This window comes from Myotis daubentonii, chromosome 21 (genome assembly GCF_963259705.1).
Source record: "Myotis daubentonii chromosome 21, mMyoDau2.1, whole genome shotgun sequence".
NCBI classification, from domain to species: Eukaryota; Metazoa; Chordata; class Mammalia; order Chiroptera; family Vespertilionidae; genus Myotis; species Myotis daubentonii.
Genome location: NC_081860.1, coordinates 1,815,761 through 1,832,543, shown reverse-complemented (window position 1 = coordinate 1,832,543; position 16,783 = coordinate 1,815,761). Strand labels below are relative to the sequence as shown.

At 53.1% G+C, this 16,783-nt stretch overlaps 1 protein-coding gene across 3 annotated transcripts in view; it reads left to right on the top strand.

Moving 5' to 3' along the window:
- EFL1 (elongation factor like GTPase 1) overlaps positions 1 to 16,783 on the top strand; it is a 64,924-nt gene that overhangs the window by 30,246 nt on the left and 17,895 nt on the right. The window lies entirely within an intron of this gene.

The following is a 16,783-nucleotide window of genomic DNA, read 5'->3' as shown; positions in this document are numbered from 1 at the left end:
TGTCCACCAGGAATCCGTCTCCCGCGGGCCTCCCTCCGAGGGCAGACGTGGAGAAAGCGAGGCTGTGTGTGCGAGCGCAGGTGCGCCTGCGTGTCTTCCACGTGCGCATACATTCATCTGTCCACAGGCGGAGACCTGACGAGCTGCAGGAGTTTGCAAGCCATAGAGCACTGGTCTTGCCCAGGCAGGCTTTCAAAATCCCGTTTTTTGAGTAACTGTCAGTGGTTCCTAGATTTGTGTGGCCCATAACAGTTTGATTTTCTGCATAAGTGCAATATATCCGTCGTGTTTTTGGATACTAAATTTGACAATCAATTTACTTTATGAGGTTATACCAGTTTATAACTGAAACCGGGTTATGTTAAACACATGCGAGAATACGAAATGGTCTTAAAAAAACAACAACCCTAACAAATAGAAGGTTGTATATAAATTGGATTTATTGATTCTGCCTCTAAGTGATATAAAAATATTTCCAAAATTTACATTGCGACCAAATTTAAATTTATTCTAAGATGTAACAAATCTGTAGATTTGCTTCACAAACATCATCATAGAATTTTTTGTGTGTTTCCTATTTTGTTTTCTATTTTCTCAAGTATGCTCCATCTGAATATAGGACTATGGGTTAGTGGAGAGGAAGATGAATATTTAAACCCATTAACTCCATCTTCCTCTTTTAATAAAGTGAGCTATATTATTATATATATGTGTGTTTATTGATTTCAGAGAGGAAGGGAGAGGGAGAGAAAGATAGAAACGTCAATGATGAGAGAGAATCATGGATCGGCCGCCTCCTCCACGCCCCATACTCAGGATCAAGCCCGCAACCCGGGCATGTGCCTTTGACTGGACTCGAACCCGGGACCCTTCAGTCCGCAGGCCGACGCTCTATCCACGGAGCCACACCGGCCAGGGCTAAAGCGAGCTATCTTTGAACTAAGTGTTCACTGAACGTTTATGGAACGAAACCTGGGAAAGAGCTTGGCCTTAGAGCAGCGGTTCTCAACCTGTGGGTCGCGACCCCTTTGGCGGTCAAATGACCCTTTCACAGGGGTCGCCTCAGACCATCCTGCAGATCAGATATTTACATAATGACTCATCACAGTAGCAACATGACAGTGATGAAGTAGCCACGGAAATAATGTTATGTTTGGGTCACAGCATGAGGAACTGTATTTAAAGGGCCAGAAGGTTGAGACCCACTGGTAGTCTGAGGCTGCTAGAAGGTCCCGCAGGTGAAGGGAGCTGGGACGGAGCCGGCTGGGCCTCCAGGCAGCCCCCACAGCGCACAGACCACGCCCACTTTTGGAAGAAAGAGCAGCTACCGTGTGCTGTGAGCTAGGGCCTCCCCACAAGGCTTTAAGGGGGGGATCACCGAAACTCCTTTCCAGCGAAGTTCTTTCTCAGGACACTGCTGCTTATATTTATAAAGGCAAGCGTTTCCGGTGCCCGGCAGCAGGGGGCAGGGGAGCATGGCTTGGCCACCCTGGCCGCCAGCAGTGTCCGCGACAGCTGTCTAGAGCTGGAAGCGTGGGGGCCCCGGGTAGGTGGAGAGACGGGGGGGTGGGGGGGGCGGGGGGGGCAGGGGCTGGAGGGCCGAGGGAGGAGTGGGGAAGTGGACACTTGGTGAGCATGTTCAGTTGACTGAGCCGTGTGTACTTGTTTTGTTTTTCTTTTTAAAATACATTTTCATTGATTTCAGAGAAGAAGGGAGAGGGAGAGAGAGAGAGAAGCATCAAGATGAGAGAGAAACATCGATCGGCTGCCTTCTGCACACCCCCTGCTGGGGATGTGCCCGCAACCAAGGTACATGCCCTTGACCCGAATCAAACCCGGGACCCTTCAGTCCGCAGGCCGACGCTCTATCCACTGAGCCACACTGAGCCAAGCAAAGTAATCTATGCTTCTGGTAAAAATCCACACAACACACCCATGTCAGAAATTAAGTCTCACTCCTTCTGTGATATAACCGTTGATGGCAGTCAGCACGTGTCCTTCCATGCGTGTTCTTCATAGAGCACACGCGTGCACACAGTGTTTCGTCTTTCGTTGTTTTATCAAATTAGCTTTGAATATATCATGCGTTTGGCACAGCTCAGCAGCTGTGCTGAGTTCGTGGTCACAGACGTCAGGAAGCACAATGCAGCCCTGGCCGCTGTGGCTCAGTGGATAGAGTGCCGGCCTGCGGACAGAAGGGTTCCGGGTTCGATTGGGGCCAAGGGCACAGGCCGGGTTGTGGGCTCGATCCCCAGTGGGGGGCGTGCAGGAGGCAGCCGGTCCATGACCCTCTCTCTCATTGTGGATGTTTCTCTCTCTCCCTCTCCCTTCCTCTCCGAAATCAAAAAAATACATATTTTTTAAAAAGAGGCACAGTGCGCGGAGGGTGTGTCTCTCCGCCCGCGGGCCAGCTACCACTTTTCTGGGACACATTTTCAAATGTGTCAGCATTGTCGAGCCCTTTATCAACCCGCATGAGGACGCGCCATTGTCCGTGTGGCCATGTTATCACCAACACTGAGCCGCAGAGATTTTAACTTGGCCACAGTCATAACACTCCTCTTTGTCTGAAAGACTACACCCAACTCTTGAAAAGTTACTTTTCAACTGGATTGCACACTTTTCCAACGTCCTTGGGGAGGGCGAGTGGCTTGAGCGAGAAGCGGTGGCGGCTGCCCGGTGTTTCGGAGCCGGGAGGGGCGAGGGACATCTGCTGAAAGCCGCCTGGCCTGCGAGGGCCCGGGGAGATGGGGGGCTGGGGCTGGGTTAAGGTCTCCCTGTTTGCTGCCTCCCGTCCGAGGTTTAAGGGGGGGATCACCGAAATGGATGCGTTTGGGGTTTCACGTCCAAATCCATTTTTAATTCCGCCCCCTTATGTTTTTATAGCACCGGGTGCTTTTGCAAATGCTTTCATCCGCGGCATGTGATCTCTCCAGCCTGCTTTCAGCGTCTCTATTTCAAAGGCCAGTCATGGCGAGGTTGGAAGTAATACCTATTAGAAGAGGGACTTAGAGAACTTTCAAATCATTTCCAGGTGTTTTCAGGGAATGATGAAACTTGAACCTTTCTTGCCTATAAAAGGAAATGTTACTGCTTTAAGTAATCTTCTCAGACGTTAAGGGCTCCAAAGATTTCAATTTGTTGTTGTTGTTGTTATTTTTTTATAATAAATACTAGAGGCCCGGTGCACAAAATCCGTGCACAGGTAGGATGCCTAGTGGCTGCTGGCTGCCGGCCGGGGCTTATCTTCCCCGGCTGCCGGCTGCCTGCCCCAGCCTTCCTTTGTTCCGCGACGCCCCCTGGCGGTCAGTGCGTGTCATAGCGAGCGAGCGAACTTCCGGTCGAACTCCCGAGGGGACACTGCATAGTAGGCTTTTATATATGGAGATGTATAACCTGCTGACGTGTGGTTATGAATACTGCGTGTAGGGAAAGGTTTGGATGTAGCCAAGCGGAAGAGGTGGTGTGAGGAAAACTCCGTTTTCCTTCAATGCCTAAGGTGGTTGGAAGTGAATCTTAAATAATTTTAATCACAGAAAAAGGCCTCTTTTTAAAAAAAAAATCGCAGTAGGGATGCAATCCAGGAAGGGAAAGACGGAGGAAAATCAGAAAATACAGTAATAGCTGTGCAGTGTACATTTTGGAGACTTTATTGGGATTTTGCTCATGACCTGTTAAAATTATACCTTGTTAAAATGTTCTACAGACATTAAAGATAATTTGTGCACACTCCACCCCACACACTCATAAGTCATTGTTATTACTTACATTACTCAAGACCTGAAAACGATAGTACGTTTTTTAAAAATATTTTTTTATTGATTGGAGAGAGGCAGGGAGAGGGAGAGAGAGAGAGAAACATCAGTGATGAGGGAGAATCATGGACTGGCTGCCTCCTGCACGCCCCCTACTAGGGATCGAGCCTGCAACCTGGGCATGAGCCCTTGACCGGGAATCGAACCCAGGACCCTTAGTCCGCAGGCCGACGCTCTATCCACTGAGCCACACCAGCAGGGCAAAACGATATTGCTTGAGACAGAAGTAAGCCCCCTGCTCTCGTTGTACTTGCCAACCCTTCCTTATACAGACAGATGCGTGTGTCGCTGTGGTGCCAAAGAACTTTCCAGTAAATCTAAAGCCCCCCTCCCTCCTTTCTTTTTTCCCTCCCCTCCCTATTTTGCCAAGTCTCAGGATCGGGCACAGCTCCTCATCACTCACAAAACAAACGCAGACACTTCCTTCTCCTGGTGTGAATACTGAGGACACATAGAAAGATGCAGCATTTCACAAAACATCACCAGTTTCACCAACAAAAGCAATAGGACTGCCCTAGCCGGGCTGGCTCCGTGGACAGAGCATCGGCCCGCAGACCAAAGGGTCCCGGGTTCGATTCAGTCAAGGGCATGTACTTCAGTTGTAGGCACCCCCCTGGCCCAGGCATGTGCAGGAGGCAACCCACTGATGTGTTTCTCTCTGTCTTTCCCTCTCTTTTCCACCCTCTCTAAAAATCAATGGAAAAATACCCTCGAGTGAGGATTAAAACAAAACAAAACACACGCCCTGGCCGGTGTGGCCCAGTGGATAGAGCGTCGACCTGCAGACTGAAGAGTCCCAGGTTCGATTCTGGTCAGGGCACATGACTGGGTTGTGGCTCGATCCCTGGGGGGTGGGGGAGGCGCAGGAGGTGGCCAATCCATGATTCTGCTCTCATCATTGATGCTTGTCTCTCTCCCTCTCCCTTCCTCTCTGAAATCAATACACATATATTTTTTAAAAAAGCGCTAGGACTATTTGAAATAGACTTCTTGTGAGAAACCAGCCGCGGGAGCCGGTTTGGGGAGACGGGGGCCTGCTGACGAGGACGGAGAGAAGTGTCGTAATCACAGAGGTTCCTGGATGGCCCCGCACCGTGCACTCAGCGCCGAGGTGCCGGATCTGCAGGCGGCTTGAAGGTTGTCGCTGGCGTACAATAGGCCCTTGTGTGCTCGGTCTGTGAACGGGGGCAGCTGGCAGCCAGCGCCGAGACACGCCCGAGCGCAGGGATCCCCGAAAGCTGGACGTCTGCCCGGAGGACAGCGCCAGGCTATCTCCCGTCCCCGAGGCGCGGGCCGGCCAGCGCGGCGGGTTCCTAACGAAGGGCTCACCTGGGCGGGTGGCTGGGGCCAGTCACGCCTCTGTCCTCCGGGGTCTGGTTTCCTGCCTGCCAGGCTGTGCCCTCCAGGACCTGGCAGGTGAGGAAAGACGTGAGGCAGGCGGGGACAGGGCAAAGGGGAGGGGCTCCCGCTCATCGCCGTCCTTACAGCCCGTGGTTAAGGATCCTCCTTCTTTATTTGTAGACGAGAGGCCTGGTGCACAAAATTCGTGCAAGGGGCTCGGCCCCGTCCCCAGCACGGCCAGGGCCTCTGCCTCAGCCCTCACAGCCCCAGCTTCGTCCGGAAGGTCATCCTGAAGGACGTCTGGTCTAATTAGCATATTACGCTTTAATTATTATTATAGCTATTTTTTATTGATCTCAGAGAGGAAGGGAAAGCCAGAGAGAAACATCAGTGATGAGCGAGAATCATGGATCGGCCGCCTCCTGCACGCCCCCCACTGGGGATCGAGCCCCCAACCCGGGCCTGTGCCCTGACCGGGAATCAAACCGTGACCTCCTGGTTCCTAGGTCGCCGCTCAACCACTGAGCCACACCAGCCGGGCAGAAGGATTCTTCTTAATCTAATTGTTCTGTCTTTGAGATTGTTGGGAAAGTCACCCTTAGGGTGTCCATCCGGGAAGGTCTGAGCGCTGCATGACTGCAGAAGCTCTGCCGTGGAGACACACAGGATTCCGGGCAGTAACTAATGCCCCGGGGCCCTGGCTGGTGTGGCTCAGTGGATAGTATCAGCGTGTGGACTGCAGGGTCCCGGGTTCAAATCCTGATCAAAGGCACGTATCTTGGTTGCAGTCTCCATCCAAGCCCATTTCAGGGTGTGTGGGGGAGGCAGCCAATCGAGGTGTCTCACATCGATGTTTCTCTCTGTCTCCTGCACTCTCAAAACCAGTGGGAAAATGTCCTAGGGTCAGGAAAATTCAGACTGTAACTATCAACACATATTCGCAGCCACTCTAAGAATGCTGAAGGGCAGCAGTGAACTTGTAAACAGTTGTTCTGATGTGGAGAAGACGGCAGGCTGCAGTCAGGTGGGCCTGTGACCCCGAGCTCAGCTTCCTGCTGCAGGTGGGGGCTTGGGGGTTAGTGACCCCGAGCTCGGCTTCCTGCTGCAGGTGGGGGTTAGGGGTTAGTGACCCCGAGCTCGGCTTCCTGCTGCAGGTGGGGGTTAGGGGTTAGTGACCCCGAGCTCGGCTTCCTGCTGCAGGTGGGGGCTTGGGGGTTAGTGACCCCGAGCTCGGCTTCCTGCTGCAGGTGGGGGCTTGGGGGTTAGTGACCCCGAGCTCGGCTTCCTGCTGCAGGTGGGGGTTAGGGGTTAGTGACCCCGAGCTCGGCTTCCTGCTGCAGGTGGGGGTTAGGGGTTAGTGACCCCGAGCTCAGCTTCCTGCTGCAGGTGGGGGCTTGGGGGTTAGTGACCCCGAGCTCGGCTTCCTGCTGCAGGTGGGGGCTTGGGGGTTAGTGACCCCGAGCTCGGCTTCCTGCTGCAGGTGGGGGTTACGGGTTAGTGACCCCGAGCTCGGCTTCCCGCTGCAGGTGGGGGTTTGGGGTTAGTGACCCCGAGCTCGGCTTCCCGCTGCAGGTGGGGGTTAGGGGTTAGTGACCCCGAGCTCGGCTTCCCGCTGCAGGTGGGGGTTTGGGGTTAGTGACCCCGAGCTCGGCTTCCCGCTGCAGGTGGGGGTTGGGGGTTAGTGACCCCGAGCTCGGCTTCCCGCTGCAGGTGGGGGTTTGGGGTTAGTGACCCCGAGCTCGGCTTCCCGCTGCAGGTGGGGGTTAGGGGTTAGTGACCCCGAGCTCGGCTTCCTGCTGCAGGTGGGGGTTGGGGGTTAGTGACCCCGAGCTCGGCTTCCTGCTGCAGGTGGGGGTTTGGGGTTAGTGACCCCGAGCTCGGCTTCCCGCTGCAGGTGGGGGTTGGGGGTTAGTGACCCCGAGCTCGGCTTCCTGCTGCAGGTGGGGGTTTGGGGTTAGTGACCCCGAGCTCGGCTTCCTGCTGCAGGTGGGGGTTAGGGGTTAGTGACCCCGAGCTCGGCTTCCTGCTGCAGGTGGGGGTTGGGGGTTAGTGACCCCGAGCTCGGCTTCCTGCTGCAGGTGGGGGCTTGGGGGTTAGTGACCCCAGCTCGGCTTCCTGCTGCAGGTGGGGGTTAGGGGTTAGTGACCCCGAGCTCGGCTTCCTGCTGCAGGTGGGGGTTAGGGGTTAGTGACCCCGAGCTCGGCTTCCTGCTGCAGGTGGGGGTTAGGGGTTAGTGACCCCGAGCTCGGCTTCCTGCTGCAGGTGGGGGTTAGGGGTTAGTGACCCCAAGCTCGGCTTCCTGCTGCAGGTGGGGGTTAGTGACCCCAAGCTCGGCTTCCTGCTGCAGGTGGGGGTTAGTGACCCCGAGCTCGGCTTCCTGCTGCAGGTGGGGGTTAGTGACCCCAAGCTCGGCTTCCTGCTGCAGGTGGGGGTTAGTGACCCCAAGCTCGGCTTCCTGCTGCAGGTGGGGGTTTGGGGTTAGTGACCCCAAGCTCGGCTTCCTGCTGCAGGTGGGGGTTTGGGGTTAGTGACCCCGAGCTCGGCTTCCTGCTGCAGGTGGGGGTTTGGGGTTAGTGACCCCAAGCTCAGCTTCCTGCTGCAGGTGGGGGTTTGGGGTTAGTGACCCCGAGCTCGGCTTCCTGCTGCAGGTGGGGGTTTGGGGTTAGTGACCCCAAGCTCGGCTTCCTGCTGCAGGTGGGGGTTGGGGGTTAGTGACCCCAAGCTTGGCTTCCTGCTGCAGGTGGGTGCTTGGGGTTAGTGACCCCGAGCTCGGCTTCCTGCTGCAGGTGGGTGCTTGGGGTTAGTGACCCCGAGCTCGGCTTCTGCTGCAGGTGGGTGCTTGGGGTTAGTGACCCCCGGCATCTTGGCCCTGAGAAGGAGCCGCCCTCCTCCTGCTCCTTCGTTCACACCTGACTGTCGGTCAGGACCCAGCTACACCCGCCCCGAGGACCAGCCCACAGGGCAGCTGAGCCCACCGCTCAAGGCATGGGAACGGGAACCTGCATCTCCCACCTGCCAGCCGCACCCCCACCCTCCGGGCGGCCACTCTCCTGGCTGCTAACATCCATGGGTTTTGCCTGTTGCCAAGTTTTGTATAAGCTGAACCATAGGGAATATACTCTCTCTCTCTCTTTTTTTTTAATGTATTTTTATTGATTTCAGAGAGGAAGGGAGAGGGAGAGAAATAGAAACATCAATGATGAGAGAGAATCATGGATCGGCCGCCTCCTGCACGCCCCACACTGGGGATCGAGCCTGCAACCTGGGCATGTGCCCTTGACCGGGAAGGAAACCATGACCTCCTGGTTCATAGGTCAACGTTCAACCACTGAGCCACGCCCGCTGGGCAGATAGATTTATTACAGACTAGAGACCCAGTGCACGAAATTTGTGCACAGGCAGGGTCCCTAGCGGCTGCCGGCTGGGGCCTCCCTTTCCCCAGCCGGGGCGGGGGAGGGGTGGCGGGCAGTTGGCCAGCTGGCCCTGCCCCCTGGTCGAACTCCTGGTCGAGGGGACAGTTTGCCTATTCGGCTTTGATTATATAGGGTAGTTTCTCCTACTCTATGAGTTGACCTTTATGGTCTCCCTTGATGAACAGCAGTTCTTAATTTTAATGCAGTCTCATATTTTCCCGTTGTTTTTTTGTTTTGTTTTGTTTTTATGATTAGTGGTTTGTGTGTGTGTCCTTTGAAGAAACCTGGTGACTCCAAAGTCATGAGGCAACCCTGTGATCCTCCTGTCACCTTTCTTGCTTTAAGTATGAGATTAGCCCTGGCATCCACCTGGTTTGGGTTTGTGTCCGTGGTGTGGGGTCGGATGGTTTCTTCAATGTGGACATGATGTTGATTTAGATAGAGTCGTTGTCACCACGTCACCTTTGCCGTATGTCGCCCTACATGGCTGACATTCATCTGATTCTTAACTTTTCATTATTTTTAAATGGTCATTTATACTCTCAACACTAACGCTACTACAGTTTTTAGTTGTATTCCTCTTACTTTTCATTTGTGTCATTCTATCCACATAAAATTTTATATCCTGCCTTTCTGTGCCTAAGTGGTCTTCAGAATTCAATTTTCTCGTGGCTGTGTGGTATGTAATCTGGTTCACCAGTCCTCTGTGATGGGCAGTTAGGATGTTCTTATTAATAAAAACTGCCGCATGACAGGAATGTTCTGGCCCGTCCTTTACAAGAGGGTAGCAGATGACCACGAGTTCATAACAGTTAGTGTCTCCTTAACCCGACCTCTAGTGCTGACGCCTCTGTCCTTTCGTAAACGGGTTTGATCGTTATGCCAGTCCTCGCCGGCTGTGCTTGTAGAATATTAAAAAGTTAAGATCCGTCACTGCTCTAGTGTGAAACCTCACTAGTATTTAAACTGATGTTAACGTAAAAATTCAACCTGGAGGTAGTACTTCACTCATCCGGGAAGTGATCCGTCCACAGGAGCAGAGCTGCGCTGGGCGCTGTGGCCTCCCAGGGAAGCAACGCTGGCCCTCGAAAAGTGTCGCCGTGCATTCAAAGGGCTTAGAATCGGGTTGACATTCTAATATTGTTCCTTTCCCTGCGGAACGGCACCTCCTCAGTAGGATCTGATCTCAACTAGGCGGTGCCTGCGTAGTAACCGCCACATCAATATGCAGACGCATGGCCGTCCTCCCCCAGACCTCAGGCTCCGGGGCTCAGGGGTTGGAATATGTTATCAGCAATAATGTGACTGAGTTTTTAAAATGTTTAGCAGGCCCCGGCCGGTGTGGCTCAGTGGATAGAGCGTCGGCCTGCAGAGCAAAGGGTCCCGGGTTCCATTCCAGTCAAGGGCACGGACCTCAGTTGCAGGCTCCTCCCTGGCCCGAGCCCTGGTGGGGGCGCATGCAGGAGGCAACCCATTGATGTGTTTCTCTCCCTCTGGCTTCCACTCTCTCTAAAAATCAATGGGAAAATATCCTCAGGCGAGGATTAACAACAACAAAAAAAATGTTTAGCAGCACTTACCATAACAACGTTCCGGAAAATGGACTATGGGGCCTCAGGGGTCATCATCTCTGTTTCCTCCATGTGCTCAGCACCGATCTGTAAGCGTTGCTCATCAGTGGTTGTTTGGTGACGTAAACCTAATAAGTAAAAAGCACAGGAACCCCTCTCAAATCAGGACCCAGGAGACTATGCAGTTCTCCAGCCCCTCCCAAGTCCATACTTCCTGGCATGGCTTGGAGGAGAGCGGGAGCATTGGGGACGTGGTTGTGACAAATGGCACAGGACACGGGTGGCGGCAGGTGGCGCAGGGCGCTCTGAGCCAGGTGGCCTGTGCGCGGAGCCGGGGGTGAGGGTGTTTCTGTGGAATAAGATTGAGAGGGCCCTTCGCTCCCAGGCTCTCAGCTGCCCACTCCCGGGGCCTCGATTGACCTCAAGAAACATTCCAGCCCCGATCGGACGGGAATCTGAGACTCCCTCCGCGGCCGGGGCACCGGGGAGCCCGGTCTGCAGCGCAGGGGCGAGAGCACCGTGTCAGTTAGTTTAGGGCCTACGCTGATCCATGCAAATGTAGTGTGTTTGCAGCATAAACTACCAGGCTTATCGCCGAGTGATCATTCAGACGGTGCCAGCATTCACGGCACACAGGCCACAGAAAGGCTCTTTTCCACTCTCCGGTTTAAAAACAGTTTTTTTTTAGTAATTATAAAAATAGCACCTATACTAATAAAAGGATAACATGCTAATTAGACCAGGTCAGTCGGTCATCTTCCGGATGTCTGTGTTCCTTCCGGACAAAGCGACGGTGGCGCGGGCTGAGGCAGAGGCAGTTAGAGGCGATCAGGTCGGCAGGGGAGCAAGCAGATAGGGGTGAGATCAGGCCGGCAGGGGAGCAAGCAGTTAGGGGGGCGATCAGGCCGGCAGGGGAGCAAGCAGATAGGGGTGAGATCAGGCCGGCAGGGGAGCAAGCAGTTGGGGCGATCAGGCCAGCACGGGGGAGCAAGCAGTTAGGGGGCGATCAGGCTGGCAGGGGAGAGCAGCAGCGGTTCTCAACCTGTGGGTCGTGACCCCTTTGGGAGTCGAACGACACCTTCACAGGGGTCGCCTAAGACCATCCTGCATATCAGATATTTACATGACGATTCATAACAGTAGCAACATGACAGTGATGAAGTAGCAACGAAAATAATTTTGTGGTTGGGTCACAACATGAGGAACTGTATTTAAAGGGCCAGAGGTTGAGAACCACTGAGTTAGGGGGCAATCATGGCTGGCAGGGGAGGGCAGTTGGGGGTGATCAGGCCAGCAGGCGAGCGGTTAGGAGCCAGCAGTCCCGGATTGTGAGAGGGACGTCCCAGATTGGAGAGGGTGCAGGCCAGGCTGAGGGACACTCCCCACTCCCCAGCACAAATTTCGTGCACCGGGCCTCTAGTATAATATAGTGAACATCCACCTGGAAATGACATTGAAAGGTAATGGACCTGCCGACCTGATTTCAGAAGCCTCAATGCAATACCTTAGCTGTGACATCAAGGACACATTAAAAGGGAGTGATGGACAGTAAAACCAAGTCCATTGCCCTGTGCGCATGTTCCGGTTTGACGTCCAGATAGCAGATCGGGTCAGGCTCTCACTCGCAGCCCCATGAATGTGGCAGGTACAGATGCAGTTGGGGTTTTTTTTAAGGCTTTTAAATATCCTATATAATAAAGCCTAATATGCAAATTGTCCCCCCAACCGGGACGGGAATTCGACCGCTCCCTATGATGTGCGCTGACCACCAGGGGGCGGCGTGGACCATGGTGGGTGTCACAGCGCTGGCAGCGGGCATCAGTGGAAGCACTGCCAGCTCTGAATGGCCCCGATGAGAGCTGGACTGAGGCAGGATGGTAGAGCAGGTGAACGGGCGGTGCCAGGCCAAGGCGGGTGCAAGCGGGGGGGGGGTGAGGGTGGGGGGGCGGTGCCAATTGCCCCACCTGATCGCCCCATTGAAGGTGGCAGAGGGCAGGGCTGCCATCCAGCTCTCAGGTGCTGAGGGAGAAAGGGCAAATGGCAATATTAAAATATTTCTTCTAATTATTTTTCCTTTCATTGTGCACGAATCCATGCACCAGGCCACTAGTGTGTGTGTGTGTGTGTGTGTGTGTGTGTGTGTGTGTGTGTGTGTGTGTAAAATTCAGAGAGGAAACAAGAAGGAGATAGAAACATGGATGATGAGAGAATCATGGATCGGCTGTCTCCTGTACACCCCACACTGGGAATGGAGCCCAAAACCCAGGCACGTGCCCTTGACCACAATGACCATACTGAGGACCCTTCCGTTCTCAGCTCTGTCCACTGCTGTGGCACTGCTGATGGCGCACCATGGGTGATCGTTGTACTTCTCCTCAGTATGGTTTTGAGATGCGCCACCAGAACTCTTCACTGGCGACTGCCAGGCCCGGCAGACTATGCTGAACATTGCAAGATAGTTCTCCCACGAGCAGGAACGATTTTTGTTCCATCTCCCGCATCTGAGTGAGATCATGTGAAAGTTATCTTTCTCCGACTGGCTTATTTCACTTAGCTCAATGCTCTCCAGGTCCCTCCATGCTGTTGCCAATGCTAAGAGTTCCTTCTTTGTTAACTGCAGCGTAGTATTCCATGGTGTAGATGAACCACAGTTTTCTAATCCACTCGTCTGCTGATGGGCACTTAGGCTGTTTCCAAACCTTAGCTGTTGTAAACGGTGCTGCTATGGAACACAGGGGCGCATATGTCCTTTCTGACTGGTGTTTCTAGCTTCCTGGGATAGATTCCTAGAAGTGGGATCACTGGGTCCAATGGGAGTTCCATTTTTCACCGTTAGAGGAAACTCCGTACCGTTCTCCACGGTGGCTGCCCCAGTCTGCACGCCCAGCAGCAGTGCACGGGGGTTCCTTTTCCTCCGCATCCTCGCCTGCACCCTGATTCGCTTCCAATGGGATCGGAGGGAGGATGGAGACGAGGGCATGGAGTCAGGAGCAGAGGACACTGGCTTCCTCTCTGCAGCCACGGGGCCTAGAGCAGAAGGTGACCTTCCAGAGCCAAAGGTCGCATTTCTTATTTTTATTTTTTAATATATTTTTATTGATGTCAGAGAGGAAGGGAGTGGGAGAAATAGAAGCATCAATGATGAGGATCACTGATCAGCTGCCTCCTGCACGCCCCTCACTGGGGATGGAGCTTGCAACTGGGGCCTGTGCCCCGACCGGGAATCGAACCCTGACCTCCTGGTTCATAGGTCGGTGCTCAACCACTGAGTCGCGCCAAAGCCAAGGGTTTTAGATCCCCAGCACCCTGGGACCCTGTATTTAAAAAGAACGAAAACGGTCATACTTGTGAATCCTCACGACTCCTCCCGAGCAGTGCCATGCTCTCCCGGCCGGAGGCCCCTGGGTGTCCACGACATAGAACTTCATTCCTGGGGAGGGGAAGGGGACTCTAACTCGGGCTCATTGCACAGGTCACAATGGCCAGGTTCATGCGTCCTGAGTGTGGTGATGTCAAAGTTGGCTTGAAATAAAACTTTGGCCCGGCCGGTGCGGCTCAGGGGTTGGGCATCGACCTAGGAACCAGGGGGCCAGGGTTCGATTCCCGGTCAGGGCACAGGCCGGGGTTGTGGGCTCCATCCCCAGTGTGGGGCATGCAGGAGGCAGCCGGTCCATGATTCTCTCTCATCACGGATGCTTCTCTCTCTCTCCCTCTCCCTTCCTCTCTGAAATCAATTAAAATATATATTTTTTTTAAAAAGAATAGAAAAACGTTGTCAGCAGGAGGCCATCCGTCTCTCAGGCCCCGCCCAGTCTCTTTGGCGCCGTATCATTAATAGATGATATGTAAATGAGGCTCCTTAAAGGGAAACACTGGGGAGGGCACAGAGGACATTGGCCCGTTGGCAAAATGCTGGTTTTTGGTGAAGAAGCTTTTGAAGGGTGAGGGCCCGGCCCGGCCGGGGCCTGTGTGTGCCGAGCGGAAGGCTCAGCGTTGGCTCCGTGTCGTGCCTGATGTGCAGCGTGTGAGCTGGAGTGCACACGCGTGTGTATTGCCTTGTGCTTGTGTGGGGAGGACGTGGTCAGGTATCTGCAATCAGACAAAAGTCCCTGGTGTTTGTGTAAAAACTCCTTGGTGTTCAGTAAGTTGCTTTCATTCTGTATTTTCGTTTCGCTTATATAAATAAGCCTTATGCCTTTTTAAAAAAAAAAAATTAAAGGTCTTATGAAGAAAACCAGTTTTAATAAACTTTGAATTCATGACATTGGGATGCTACAGTCCATTTTTTATTTAAAAAGAGAGAAAAATGGAAATTATTAAAGTTGCAAAACCCATAGGACAAAAACCAGAAGAAAAAATGTCAGTCCTGCCCTGACCGGTGTGGCTCAGTGGGTAGAGCGTCGGCCTGTGGACTGAAAGGTCCCAGGTTCGATTCCGGTCAAGGGCGTGTACCTGGGTTACGGGCACATCCCCAGTCGGGGGCGTGCAGGAGGCAGCTGATCGATGTTTCTCCCTCATCGATGTTTCTGGCTCTCTATCCCTCTCCCTTCCTCTCTGTAAAAAATCAATAAAATATAAAAAAATAAATAATAATTTTTTTAAAAACGTCAGTTCTTTCTTAAAATAGAAGTAGAAAGAGACTCCATTGGTTGATATCACCTCATACAACTTGCATTTCACATCTTATGCCTTTTTTTTATAAACATTTTAAAAAATTGCACCCTCTTTAATCCTTGAAATAAATCAGCGCCGCAGTAATTTTAGATTTTTTTCCCCTTCGAACCATCACTTCTATCTCAGAAATTCTGAAACTATCCCTTGTGGCAACATGTCCTTCACCTGCACCCCCAATTCCAGTGGAAAATGCTTCAGCAAATGTACTTCCTGTGAAGGAAGTTTTCCTCCTTAATTGCGATCATCGTTACTAAGGCAATTGGCCTGAAAGTAAACAGATAAGAAATGATGTGGCCGATATGTGTAATGTGTAAATGGTGTGTGCCGATAGGGGAGGGAAATCTGTCAGAATGAAAGTGGCCACAATTTGAACGGCGGGATTACGGGCGTACTGTTCTTTTTTCAAAATTGTAAAGTGCTGATATTACATTATTTTTAAAACAAAGACTTATTTTAAGCTGTATTTTATATAAATACTAGGTTGTACACTTAAGAATTATCTAGTATATCGAGAAATCCTCAAAGTGATTTTAAACTATTGTGATTCGCCCCCCAAAAATCATAATGGACTCTTTCCTGGATTTTAAAATGATCTATAATAATAAAAGCGTAATATGCTAATTAGACTGGACATCCTTCCGGACAAAGCCGGGGCTGCGAGGGAAGCTTGCATCCCAGGTGCCAGAGGGAAGCCGGTGCCGGCAGCTGGGGAAGGAAGTCCTGCTTTGCACGAATTTTGTGCGTCGGGCCTCTAGTATTTTAAGATAAGGGAAAATGGTGACAGGTAGTTTCCGACTATCTCTAAAGCATCGCTTTTTCCATAAATACTTCAGCTGGACGAGGAATACTGTGGCGTTGACTTTTCTCTGGTGGTTTTTAGGGAATTACAGTCATGCTCACAGATCTAGGCACGTGTAGGTAGCAAGAGCAGACTTGGTCGTGTGAACAGCGAACGTAAGCCGGAAGTTCACAGTGACGACGTTCGGGTGGCACCACCCTCTGCAGCCCGCGTCCCAGGCCACAGAGCAGGCCCCGCTCTGCCCTCTCACTGACACCAGGGGCCGTGTGCGCAGGAAGGAAACGCCTGCCGGTCCGAGGTCAGGCAGGATGGATGCGGGGGAGAGAGGATTTACTGCGGGGCTTTCCCGAGCCCCTGACCTCCGGGAGGTGCTCTTCCTGGTAGGCGTGGGGCACACCCGGGCACACCGGGTCTGTCGCGTCACGGTGCCGTGGCCAGGTGTAGCCCTCTCTGTGCCGGCCGGAGAGGCACGGCCATGAACTTGGACCCAGAGCCCGGCCGGCGGGGCTCCGTGGCTGAGCATCGACCTAGGAACCAGGGGGTCCCGGTCCGATACCCAGTCAGGGCACGTGCCCAGGTTGCAGCTCGATCCCCGTGTGGGGCGCGCAGGAGGCAGCTGACCCATGATTTTCTCTTGGATATTTCTCTCTCTCTCTCTCTCCCTTCCTCTCTGAAATCAATAGAAATAATATTTTTTAAAAAATAAATAAATAAGTAAACTCGGATCCTGACCACGTCCGGACCCCGGAGGCACAGGGACTGCCTGTAGCTCCTTGGAGACGTGGGTCTGACCGGGTCTCCTGCCCACGAAAGGCCTGGAAGGGGGAGGCCTGCGCCCTGTGCCATGAACTGAGCAGCCGAAGGAGCTGGCGAGGGTCAGTGTGAGGCAGAGAAAGGCTCACCGGACCTGCAGATGCTTCAGACCTGAAGGGCCGCCGGTGAGAGTAGCAGCAGCGTGTTCCTGGGGGCCCTGGGGGGCTGGACGGAGAGTGGACAGCTGGGGGGCCACAGGCTTCAGCGTAATGCAAAAGGTTTCCTTTGTTTTTTTAAAAAAATATATTTTTTTATTTCAGAGAAGGAAGGGAGAGGGAGAGAGAGAGAAACATCAATGATGAGAATCATGGATCGGCTGCCTCCTGCACGCCTCCTCCTGGGGATTGGGTCTGCAAC